The 13,620-nt window shown below is 35.5% G+C and overlaps 1 protein-coding gene across 11 annotated transcripts in view; it reads right to left on the reverse strand.

Annotated features, from left to right (window-relative positions):
• Nlgn1 (neuroligin 1) overlaps window positions 1-13,620 on the reverse strand; it is an 895,946-nt gene that overhangs the window by 791,703 nt on the left and 90,623 nt on the right. Inside the window, exon 3 of one of the 11 annotated variants that reach the window (XM_052731688.1) lies at window positions 4,738-4,847. The exons of the other annotated variants lie outside the window; for them this stretch is intronic. The gene's annotated coding sequence lies outside the window, so the exon portion shown is untranslated. The remainder of the gene's footprint in view (window positions 1-4,737; window positions 4,848-13,620) is intronic. 11 annotated transcript variants of the gene reach the window in all.

Consider the following 13,620-nt stretch of genomic DNA (forward strand, 5'->3'; position numbering starts at 1 on the left):
AAAGTGGTTGTATTTAATTGAATTAAAATAGATTAGCAAGAGAAAATGTGCTCACATGCATGACATCGCCCTTTGCTGTTTAATTAACGTGTCTGGCTGTAAGCAACGGCTTTCCACCCATTTTTATTGGTATCCACTATTAAATATTTACACAGAAATTATATTTTGTATGAAAATTTTCAGAAATTATTAGTATTAAAGACCAGTTATGACAAAGTTGTAGGTTTGGGGGGGGGGCATCAGATAATTCAACATAGTGGTATTGATGAATACCACCATGATGAATAATTCATGAATACACTGATAGATGAAATAGGTTTATATGAGGGAAATTAGGGTAGTTTTCTTTTCCTTGCTGATATCTTATTTTTAACTCATTTAAGCTTTGTTTACATAATTGTAAATTCCTTAATTATATGTATATAGTGACAATTTATAACAAAATATGTATTTTGCTCTATGCCTTTGAACATATTTTATTGGCAGGATTATATAATCCATGGTACTTGGAGTTAAATGAATCTATACAATGAAAGCTCTGGGTGATGTGATAAAAATCTATAGACCACAAGTGAGAATAGTTATTTATTCATTTGTTTTTCATTCAATATATTTAGATAAAATCACTTGGAACTAGCAGTATTCAGTCCTATCTTACCCTCCATAAACATCAGTCTCTGTGGTTTAGTCTGACTGATATTTACCAAATATATTCTGCGATCAGCTATCATTCTAGTTGCTACTAAAGACAGAGATGTGAAAGCTTTGCCCTAAGGAATACACAAGTTCCTAAGATTTGTGCTCCATCCAAGTGCTGAACTTCCCAGGTATTGAGGAGAAGAGAGAATGCCAAAGGATACCTGGATTCCTGTCCTGCTCTGTTGCTTTCTTTTCTAGAACCACAGGTATTAGCATAATGCACCTAATTTTCTAGTACTAAAAACTCTAAAAGTTTGCTCAGATCATCCATCTGAGGTCTAGAACAGGAGAACTTAGTAAGGTTCTATACTAACAAAATGACACCAGCCTTGGTAGCCCAGTTAATGGACAAGTTGGTGCTTTAGGCAGACATTGTGACATGTGGGTAATACCAAACCTTTTCACTGTTTGGTTTCTAAACTTTTCCTTGATCAAGTCTATATATAAAACACTCACCAAAACTATTCTCTATAAATGAACAATCATTATGTCATTCAATGTCAGCTGCACTTGTCTTCCCAAATGAACAAAAAGTTCCAGATTCAGTTAATCAGCCTTATCCAAAACGGCAGACACTGTGTCAAGAACAGGTGATTATCAATCAGTACTAGCTCTGTACTTCTCATCAGTGTGTAGAAATTTGAAACTTAATGTCTCTGTTAACAAACAAGCTTGTCTCAGGGTCACACAAACTCTGGGCTAAGAGCTGGTTTTATTTTAAGTAATTACCTAGTTTTAACTCATGAATTTCAGAGATTGAAGCAATAATTCTTCTGCTTATAGCAACTCCTTCCAAGAACTAACTGTGCAGTGATGCCCAAAGAAAACAAGTGTGATCTGAACGTTTCACATATCTTTCATCTACCACTACCTTTCCACTGTCTTTCCATATATCATACTTAAATACAAAAAGTCCATCTACAATAGCAGTCTATATCATTTACAGGCTGTTAATTGAATACAAGGCCTTGCAATGTCTATCCCACCACTGCCCTAAAGATCTGCTCAAGAAACACACACATAATTTCTGTCACATGTTTAGCGCTGCCTTCCACACAGATGCTGCATCTCAGCTCCTTCTGCTCTGTACGGTTCAGTAGTTTGTGGTCAACCTTCTTAGGTAAAACACTACTGGAGGTTCTGCCTCCTTCATTTCTGCTGCTCCATAGACTTCGAAAACTCTTTATATTAGTCATAGAATAAGTGTCTGTTGAGTGACGTTGCTAAACATTAAGAAAGAAAGAAATCTTTCAGACAAAAATCCCAAAGCCAAAGCTTCCATAACCTCATGTATAGGCTTGCAGATATATCCTAAGAAAATAAGACAATGAAGTAAAAGTCTGTTCTTAAAACAGCTGGCATCAAAAGTATTTAAGTCTCTTTACATTCTAATCCTGAAAGTGAAGAATTTACCTTGTTAACTTACTCCATATGAAAACTGCTAACAGATGTACCCCTAAGATAGATGACTGCAAACTCCATGTATTTATCTCCTTTCACATCACGAGTCATTTTGAACACTGAAATTAGATATCTTCCACTGTTCACAAGCAAATCCATTCTCCTAAGATTAATTTGATGGAAAATATATGTAATCAATTCATAAGTCTAAAGAAAAGTATATTCTACAATAATATTTAAAATTCAAAATGTGTATTAGAGAAAACTCACATTATTTCTCATAAATCTCATGCTTTCAGATTTTCCTGTGAGTTTTGGCACTGTTGTTATCTAGCTGAGATTTTTACTGATATATCTAGATTTGTTTTGTTAGAGAAAACTAGGAAAATCTGTAACTATATAAATATCATTCATAGGTTAGACACAAAATTGGACTGAAGGGGAAAAGCAGCAAATCTGTAACAGTAATGCAAGCTGTGTGGTACAGCGTCAAACAGAATGAAAATGGGTCTTAAAACCTCCCTTCAGATTATCTACATGTTAAAAGTATGACAGCTTGTTTCATTCCAACACATATGTGCTTGTATAGTTTTGATATATTTGTAAAAGCATTGTTTTATCACTCAGAGGTGAATAGGTTAGATATCTACATAGCAGCTTGTTTAGTAGTAGGGGGTAAATTTTATGAGAAAATTGTTATGAATTTCCTGTCCATATTCTTTTTTTTATTAACCTATCGAAAAAAAGTGAACATATTCTAGAAGTGTCATTTTTTTCTGATGGGTTTGTGATGAGTCAGAAAGCTTGAAGGTCACCAACTTTCAAAAAGCATTTTTGTATTTGTTAACACTCAGAGAACAGCCCTTGTGGGAGTAGGCTGGGTGAAGAGCAGTAGTAGTCAGAGTGGCAGGATGAGTACCCAGTCATCGGACAAAGCCATGGATGAGTCTCACTCCATTGGGTACTGTCCTGACTCCCTCAGTTCCATCCCATCTCCACCAGCCTCCAGAGTAGAGCTGCAAGTTACTGGAGAACCGTATGTCTACAGAAACAAATGGAAGCACTGTGGGCTTCTCTTGTAATGAAGAGGATAAGAATATAAGATACGGAACTCAAATGAGATAGACAAATATTCTTTAATTGTCAGTGGGCAGAAAGCAGAGGTAAACCTGGAGCAGAGAGTTCCAAAGACAAAACGGCTACAGACAGTCCCACAGAGAAATTAACATGTGTCTGCACTCAAAACCACTCTATATGACTTTTCTAGTCACACAGTTAGGTTTTCTTTGATATATAGTCCAAAGAGCTTAGATGAGACTAAAAAATTATACAGGAAAGTACCCCTGGATTACTTTACCTCTTATGGTAGTTTCTGACATCTAAAATAATATTAAAAAGAAAATAGAAAGAAAAGTCACTAAACCAAAAAAAAAAACACCCAAGACACAATAAAATCTGTAATAAACATAATATGCATTATTCATGTTATGACATGATTATGGTATAACAGTGATTCATGTATTGTACAAGAGAGATATGTATACATATAACAAAAGAAATGCTGACCATAAAACTAAATACTGTGACCCAAAAGTACAAAAAGAGGGAGGAAAAATCCGAGGCAGTATAGAACTATGGTTACAAATACTCTTTCAGTAGTGATGTGTGAGCCACTAAAAGTAGACAAAAGAGCACTAAAGCAGTTCTTTCTTATTGGAAAAAACACTAGCCTTCCAGTTGTCCTGAAGACAGAATTTTACAACACACTAATTCTATCACTACCATTTATTAGTTACCTGATATGTACCTCTCAATGTATACCTACTATTTCGTTTAATCAATAGGGCAACATGAAGTAGCATTGATGCCCTCTTTTATAGCTGAGTAAACTGAACTCTGGATGAATAAATCACCTACAGTCACACAATGCTGTGTGGAACAAAAATCCAGAAATCAAATCTGGATGTGCTGCCACAATACCATTTGCTCTCCTTTATGTAATTTAACACATACCAGGAAAAGTGGACCATAATTAAGAGAATGCAGTTCCTAGGACCAAGACAAATTCACTGAAGAATATAGAAGGGAAAACATAAGTAGTACATTCTTAGAAAAGCAAGAAAACATACGCTGTGCTTAGAAATAATTCCAATATTATAAATGAAAGTATATGACAGATAATGAACACGAAGAGCAACCAGAGGTGTTGATTGAAAACATCATGAGACACCACGTTACCCCTGTCAGAACAGCTATTATTTGAAAATTCCTAAAATAAAAAATACTGGCAAGGATACAGAGAAAGGGGAATTCTTAAACAACATTAGTGAAAATGTAAACAATTAAGTCATTAAAAAGAATAACAAGAAGGTTCGTCAAAAAGCCACATGATTCTGAAAACTCTGTATCTCCAAAGAAAATAAAATCATCACATAAAAGACAATCCTGTTTTTTCATGTTTTCTAAAGCACTATTCACTGCAGCCAAAAGAGAGAATTGACATAGTTATTCATTGATGGATGGAGGCATTAAAGAAAAGGTGGTAAGTATTCAAAATGGAATGTTATATTAATGTATAAAAAGATTAATATCCTAAAACTTTACACAGAAAGCATGGTATTAGAAAGATGAACTTACTTTTCTTAAAATAAAGTAGATACAGGAAGATGAACCTTGTGCTCTCTCTGCCATGTGGGAATGGGGACTGTAGTCTCAAAGCAGAGAAGATCAGAGCATTCATCACCAGACTAGGAAGAGGGAAGAAGAGGAAGGATGGTGGGAAGTGGGGATAGGTACAAAAATAAAGGCATGAGGAATCAGTTTAAATTTAGATCCATGGTACAGTGCTCAGATTTTAGTAGATAATAGCCTATTGTATATTTTGTGAAATAGATGTTGATTTAAAATCTCCTAACATAAAGAGATTATCAGCTGGAATGCTACTTTCATTCAATAAGTATATATTATATAAATGTATTAAAACATCATATTGTTCTCAAAAATTATGAAAAGCATTATTACATTACTTAAAAATTTAAAATTACATATAGTTTATATTTTATAATATATATTATATACTAAATAAATAAATATATTAGTAATTACCTAAAGTAATTCACTAAATATCACTGAACAGTTGATTGGTTGCCCACATGTTTATGGCTAAATGCTGTCTATGTTGTAAATACCAAAACAGAACACAGTCATTTCTATATAGTAGTCATGGAATTTAAATATATCGTCTACTATTGGGGGTTATTACTGACCACAAGAAGTAAAAACTTCTGTATAAACAACAACCAAAGTCTAGCTAAAAGAAGGCTACTTCTTGCATTTTTATATCATCTGGGTGAATTCAATTGTCCCTTGCCACCCAAGCAAGGGTGTTCACACAACTCCTCTACTCGCAGCATGATAAAAAATGGTAATGATGCCTCCTGGAGACATTTTTCATTCAGAAGCACAGATTCTTGTGGCCCAGAACAGAGTGAATCTTAACCATTTTTCTCCTCATTAGAATATATGTGTTTAGTCCCTACGGGAGAAGTAAAAAAAACATAATATAAAAGAATTAGTTCTCTGTAAAACAATACAAAGTTGGACATGCCTTAGGGCCCAGTGAGACTTCAGCATCTCAGTTTCAGCCTCAGGTGAGAAGGCTTTGATAGAAGGAAGCACAAGATGAAGAGGAATGTTGCACAAGAATATTTAGAAAAAAACTAAGTTTTGAGTTTGGTTGTAGGGCCTTTTTCATTAAGATCCTTATTTTAGAAATTAATCTTTCTTTCTTAGTTAGGGTTTCTATTGCTGTGGTGAAACAACATAACCAAAAGCAACTTGGGGAGAAACGGGTTGATTTGGCTTACACTTCCACATCTTACTCTATAATTGAAAGGAGTCAGGATAGGAACCCAAACAGGGTAGGACCCTGGAGGCAGGACCATGGAGGAGTGTGCTTACTGGCTTTCCCCTCATGACTTGCTCAGCCTTTGTTCTTATGGAACCCAGAATCACCAGCCCAGGGATGGTAGCACCCACAATGGGCTGGGCCCTCACAGGTCAATAACTGATTAATGAAATGTCATACAAGTTGCCTACAGGATGATCTTATGGAGGTATTTCCTTAATTGAGGCTCCCTTCTCTCAGATAACTTTATCTTGTATCAAATTGACATAAAACTATCCAGCACACTTCCTTAAAGAATTTTTCTGAACACTAAACACAATCAATGACTTAGTATTTAAAAAAAAAACAGGAAATTCCATGGTTCTTTATTATTTTGTGATATGGATTCATTGCCAACCTGGTCAAAAAGAAACAGTTTCCTAGGATAAAGTTTTAATTCATTAAAAATAAATTTTAAAAAATCCAAAATTCCAAAGAAACCAGTCCTACTCATCAATATTTTAATTAAGCTCAACTTACCATGAAGTAATTTATTTTCCTGTTAGCACAATAGTAAGATAACATATTATTAAGTGAAATACCTATCATACACATAAAATAGAGATGATTTGAAACCAACATTGTGCAATATCAACACTAAATTAATCTGAGATGCCCCTGATTTATACAAGCGAAGTGACACCAAGAGTGAGGACAGTATGGCATGTTGTGAGATCCATATTAAAGAGAAATGCTAAATTCAGGCAAAAACTGAAGAATATTTCCCATGAAATCTTTGAAGTTAACAAAACTAAACAATATAATGACAAAAATCAACTCGTTAAAAGTTTAATGATTTATTCAAATTTGCTGTGTTAAAATATGAAATATGATGTTTTCTAGACCTACAATGATAACCATTGGCTTAATCAGCCCACCTATGAGCACGGTCATCTAGAGTAAGTACATTTTATGTTTATTGGGTTTGGAGAGAATGTTCAACAGGGTAAAGATATGCTTATTTTGCAGAGCACAAAAGGAGTTCTTAGTATGCATGTCAGGAGCACATAACTGCCTATAGCTACAGCTCAAGGGTGTCTAATACCCTCTTCTTATCTCCAGGGGCACATCCACTCATATGGAAATACCCACAGACACACACAGACACACAGACACACACACACACACATGCATGCTTAAAATACTTTAAAATAAATATTCAAAACAAGAAAAATCAGTTTGTCAAAACCAAAGACAGCAAACATCATTTGATAATAAAAGTATCCAAATTAATAGCTGGATCAGGATTCAGAACTTAATGGGAGCATTATTTAAGTAAAGGAATTAGCTTTAGTTTTAGTATATTCATGGTTTATTTTTAAATGCCTACTATATGTTTATTGTTTTTGAAAGACCATAAATCAGTTGCCATTGAAAATATCTCTTGTTATATCAATAGCTTACTATATATATCTTTATATATATATATATATATATATATATATATATATATATATAATATCTTTCATTGGAAGGAACTATTCACATATGTACAGTCATGTGCAGCATAAATACTGTCCTTTATGAAGCATGAACTATAGCAGATGAGAAAGATTTCAATTTGTCATTTAAACTATTTCATGATTGTCTAAATTCCAATAATAGAAAATAGATGGCCAACCAGACTTTACAAGAGATTTTTGAGTGGTTAAGAATAGACTGTGAGGAAGTAAAATCTTCACTGAGCTTTGAATAATATGCAGTTAGTTCTCAAGTACGACTAGACAAGGTGAAATGGGTACAAACAATACGTAGAGAGGAAATGAGAATACAGAAGATCCTGGGAAATTCCAGAAAGGATCTGGGTTGGTATACTCTAAAGATGCAAAGGTTACAGAGATTAAATTCTATGGGTGTACATGGTGACAAGAAACACTTTGTCATTACCACAATGAGTACTCCAAGACAAGGCAAAGTTTTAAATACTATACTGCAGGATGGAGCAACGATATTCAACACTCACTCTGTCTGCAACGGGAGGGATGTTGTTGATTCAAGGAGCTCCCATAGGATCCAGATATGTGCTAACCCAAGAGAGATGTCAGAGCGACTTCAGAAACTCAAATTATGAGACTGGAAAGAAGGAAGAAGAAAATTCCACGATGATTCATAAATAAAAATGGCCACTATGGTAGAGAGGATGAAAAGAGTGAGGTAATGAAGTTGTTTCTCTGTTTTCTACCAGCAGTAGTTGAAGAGGATCATCATTTACTGAGACACAAAGCAGAAAGGGAAGTTCTGATATGATGGAGTCAGTATGTGAGTAACAGACTTAAGCTTGAGTCTCACGAAGGGGAGACATCAAGTGGGCTCTAGGATCTCTGTGGCTGCTATTCGGAATGGGGATCCTTGACTATAAACATTATTTAGAAGTTAATCTTGAGGAACTCTGACACTAAATATCTGGGGAAGATTCTTTAACACTAAATGGAATTAGTAAGAAAGAGGTGCCCAATAAAGATCAGATGGTGCTGACAGGTTACAACAAAGAGGACTGAGATAGACCAGCATGTGTGACATCTACCCCTAGGGCAATCTGTCTGTATCCAGAGTTCATGGGCACTGCAAGGTGGATGGAAGGATAATCAGAGAAGGAGAACGTGAAAAACTTTTTTCTGTACAGACAGGTCTCTGTAAAGCCTGTGCAGCAGCTGGTCAATGTAGGTGTCAATGAGAGGCTAAGAGTTTGAGTATCCTCACACCACAGAGAAAGTCCATCATGGGAACTCACCTGGCCATTCTGGTTTTGTTCTTGTAAGATCACATTTTTAAATTATTGGTTGATGAAGCAGTAACTGAAGTAAAGCTGATACAAGAGAAATAAAGACAATAATGATTTCTAGGTGTGCTCAAGCTCACATATGAGCTATCAGCTTAAAGGTCTTAAAAGGGGTTTTACTTATTTCCTCATGGATCAAGCAAATGCTTCATATATACACTGTATATCATGAACAAATAGCAAGTGTGTGGATCACACTCAATAACTAGAAACAGCATTCCTCATCGTGTACAGAAAAACACCCTCCAGAGGAGAAAAAAGATGTGCCCGGAGGAGACTAATAAAACACAAGGAAAATGCAGAGACCATTGATGTTTGCCTGGATCTACTGAAAAGAAGAAGTAGTGGTAGCTGAATTTATTGTTTCTCATCATCAAGATTAATTGGCAGTTAGTGACACATATGTGCCATTATAGACCTCCTAATTACCACAACTTTGGTGTTGCTATTGTTCTGTTTTGTAGCCAATAATTCATGTGTCTTATTTCCTCTCTTCTAAACACAAAAGAAAGGAAGTGCTGTGAATAGAGGATAATGAGGAATAATAGAGGAAAAAGAGAAAAGAATCTCAGTTGGGGTTCCCATCTAGACACTCTCCCAGAGTTTCTCATAGAAGATAAGAATCACCAACAAGTATCAGAATTATGGTGCTACATCCCCTAGCACCTTGGAAACAGCATTAAGTCATTCAGGATAATTAGAAACTGGTAAACTAACAAATTAATAAGTTATCCCCAGGTGGCCTCAAAAAGATAATACTGTTCCTGCAACATGACAAGAGCTCCCGGGAAAACTGCAGGCATTAGGAATGTCAGGTACCATGATGCTCTAGTGGTCCAAATTCATCAACAATCTTAAAATACAGGAAAACAAATAGTTTAATTCCCAAAGTAAAATGTTTTACAAAAAACATATTTATAGAAATCGTTCTCACGGACAACTTCATTTTTATAAATTATCAGATGACAAGACGAAGCCTCTGTGCGTTATCTCATGCTGTTCAGTGCTTGGCTGGAAGCCCAGAAGAGGGTCATGCCTTTATAATGATGAAAATGCAACTATAAAACATCTAAGGCTTTAGAAAGTGCTGCTAAGCACCAAGAAAATGAGGTTCCTTCACCATGCTGTACACAGTGGGCACTCAGCAAACATTTGCTAATGAAATTTTTGTTGTCGTGTTGCTTAATTCTTGTGCATTTACTCTATAGACCTTAACAAAGACCCTAAGGATCCAAATCATTGGACATGAAGTTCAGTATACGTGTGACACCTCAGATTAGTCCTCTGATGCCTTGCCAGTTTCTCATTTGTGAAATGAGGTTAACATATACATACATTATATTAGTATATATATATATATATACACTTTATGTTAAGGATGAGGAACAAATAAGATACTATGTGTGCCTCTATAAATTATATAATATAAAATTATTTTAATGCATTTATATTTTTATATGTTGTTATTAATTGTATTATAATTCATATGTAATTAAGCTTAAGTTTGTTTCATAATAATCAACAATTCAAGCATAATTAGCTACCAAGATTTGGAAATATATTTTAACTTCTGTGACAATGCTGACCATACTTCTTCTAAATATTTAAACATGGAACCAGCCCCCACATTATGAAGGTGTTGAGAACAGAAGGAAATAAGAGCCAGATTTTATCTAGCCAACATATAAGGATACAGACGGCCAGGATGAGTCAGCTAAAACATGACTGATACCAGACGTGGGGGCGTATGAGTCAGCACAATATAGCTGATACCAGATGTCCAGGGAACCCCAAAGTAAATAGTGATGTAATTTGTTACATAACTATTTTTGGTACAGTCCCACTTTTGTGTGATTCTGCATATATATGGCCCTGAGGTCAGGGACTTTAGCCTGAACCTGAGCTGGAGGCTTTGTCAGCCTGCCTGTATGTATTTGTCTATAAGCCTGTTTTTGCCAGTTTGTGCCTAAGTACCCTACCTATAGCTGCCTGCCTAGTGACCTGTGAGTTGGTGAATAATTTGTTTCTCGTCTTCTGGTGGCTTCACACAGTTTTCAAGAGCTTAGCCTTCTGTCACCCTCCTCCTTTGCTAGAAAAGGGGGCATGGCCCTCACAGAAGGCCAGATGGGAAATAAGTATTGATAGAGCATAAGGTATCAATTCTAATCAGACAATGCCATTTGTTATTTCTTTTTCATGGTTTTCTATATGAAGTGTCTATAGGTTAGAACAAACCTGTTATATAGTTGACAAAATAAACCAGATTACATTAAGAGAAACCATATTTAATTAGAAAATTTGAACACTACATACAATCATACACGCAAAGTTGAAACATTGTATCTGCATAAAGGAACCATTAGCCAAACGTGTAAATACTACTTATGACAAAATAATTATGACAATCCAGAGAAGTAATTCACATTCCCAGGAAGGATTTATTACTTATATAGCTTGACATAGCACAAACCTGAAGCCAACTTAATTGTGTCAATTAAGAGTTCACACACAAATGAAGGTATCACATTTCATTAAAATTATTTCTGGAAACCTGAACATTTATTTATATACTTAAAAGATTTGGAGATACAAGTTTTCTCTCACCTAAAGTCTCTAGGAAAATTGCCAGGAACTAGAATTTAATGTTCATGGCCAAAAATTTCATAATCATTTCTGAATATTGAAAAACAGAATATCCACTCTTGATATTGCTGTTAACGTGAACCACTTCCCACATGAAATGTCTACACATGAAAAAATATTTGTGATTTAATTTATTACAGTGCAACCTAAGATAAGAAATTGTAAATGCCTAGTAACCTCAGAAGTGAGCTCATGACTGGCATTATTAAATCGACCATAGAGAGGGGGCGTTGTGAGAGGGTATGCCATGGACCTGAGGACTGTGCTGACTAGAGAATTCCACTTTACTGCCACTGACCATTCTGTATCAAGATAAGGTGTTTTTCCCAGACAGGTGTTCCAACCAATACTTTTTTTTAGTTGATTGTTCAACTGTTATTTAATGAGTTGGGTACAAATCAACTTTTCAAACAAAAGTATCACATCTGTATCTATTATTTAGCAGATTTTTTTTATACATTGGAAAAAACACAGAATTACCTGGTACATAATACGTTTCCCACATTCCCCCAGAAACAGAACAACCATTCAAACCACTAATAAGAATGATGAGATAGGTGGTAATTTGTGACAGAAGCAGTGGTTAAAATAAGAATTTGAAAGCAAAAGAGTTAAAAATAGAAGAAAAACAGTTATACCATTGGGAATATTAACACAATTATGTCCATATTAATATAATTGTTAATACATATAACAAAAGAAATAAAAAATTTTAAAGTAAACCTAATAATGGGAAGAATTCATAAAATTGCAGAATCTTTCGGTGTGTGGAATCCTGTTTTGTATCTTTGATATCTTTTGTTCAGTTATTTGCTTATTTTTATTTTTTTCAATTGATAAGATTTTATAATAATTCACAATATACAGATTATTTCATAGTCTTTGAAATTCCCACTTTATTTTTAAAATATTTTACAAAGCATATATATACATATATGTATTCTCCTTTTATTAAAATAGATTGTTTTCTCATACAATACATCCTGATTACAGGTCCCACTCTCAGTTCCTCCCCATCTCCCCTCCCCTCCAAATCCACTCTCTTTCTGTTTCTCATTAGAAAAAATAGGCTTCTAAGAGACAACAACAAATAAAGAATAATAAGATAAAACAAAAACCACCACATCAAAGTTGGACAAGGCAACCCAACAGAAGGAAAAGAGCCCAAGAGAAGGCACAAGAATGAGAGACCCACTCATTCACACATTCAGGAGTTTCATAAAAATCCTAAAGTGGCAGCCATAAAATATACCCAGGCAACCTGTTGCAGCCCCAGGGAAGGCCCTGTGCATGTTGCTTCAGTCCCGTGAGTTCACATGGGCTTTGCTCAGTTGATTCAGAGGGCCTTGTTCTCCTGGTTCCTCTATACAGCTCTTACACTCTTTCTGCCTCCTATTTCGCAGGGTTGCCTGGGCTCTGAGGGGAGGGACTGATGGGGACATCTCATGTAGAACTGTATCTTCCTAGGTCTTACCCTCTGTGTGATGTCTGTCTGTCGATGTCTGTATTTGTTCCCCTCGGCTGCAGGAGGAAGCTTCTATGATGCTTATTTGCCTATTTTTTAAATATTGGTTAGTTGACCGCAAAGTAATTCTTCCTGGAAACTGGAAGTCAGACAAGCTTCCAGCAATGACTCCAGCACTCATTTCTAACTTTGAGACACCTTGTTTGAAAGAATGAAACAAACGGAAGCAGTCATTGGAGGGAGCAGGCACCAGTATGAGACTCCCATAAAACCTTATTTTTATAGCATCTGTTTCTTTGCTGTTTTCCACATGTAGAGCAATGGCAGTGTGGTATAAACAGGAAACATGCCTGTGCCATTTCCTCAGGACACTCCCAGAAAGGCAGGGGCAGAGGCAGTTGACCTATTGATACCATTTCATAAACCAGGCTTTCTGAAGGGGAAATATGAACTCAGGACAGGCTAGTGCTTGGTAACAAGCAGACAAACTGGTAAGGTGGAATTAGGGTTGAGTCTTTTTGAAAATAGTCATTCAAGCAAATGAACCTACTTAACATGACAAAGGGTTTAGGGAAACTGGCCTCCACAGGCCTGTAAATAGGAATGAAAATGAGCATGAGAGGAGACAAGTTGTTGATCACCTGATAAACAGTGCGCCTGTCTTCTCAACATCAAAGAGGTTTGTAT

Source organism: Peromyscus californicus, unplaced genomic scaffold (genome assembly GCF_007827085.1).
Source record: "Peromyscus californicus insignis strain IS unplaced genomic scaffold, ASM782708v3 Scaffold_9__1_contigs__length_137607984, whole genome shotgun sequence".
NCBI classification, from domain to species: domain Eukaryota; kingdom Metazoa; phylum Chordata; class Mammalia; order Rodentia; family Cricetidae; genus Peromyscus; species Peromyscus californicus.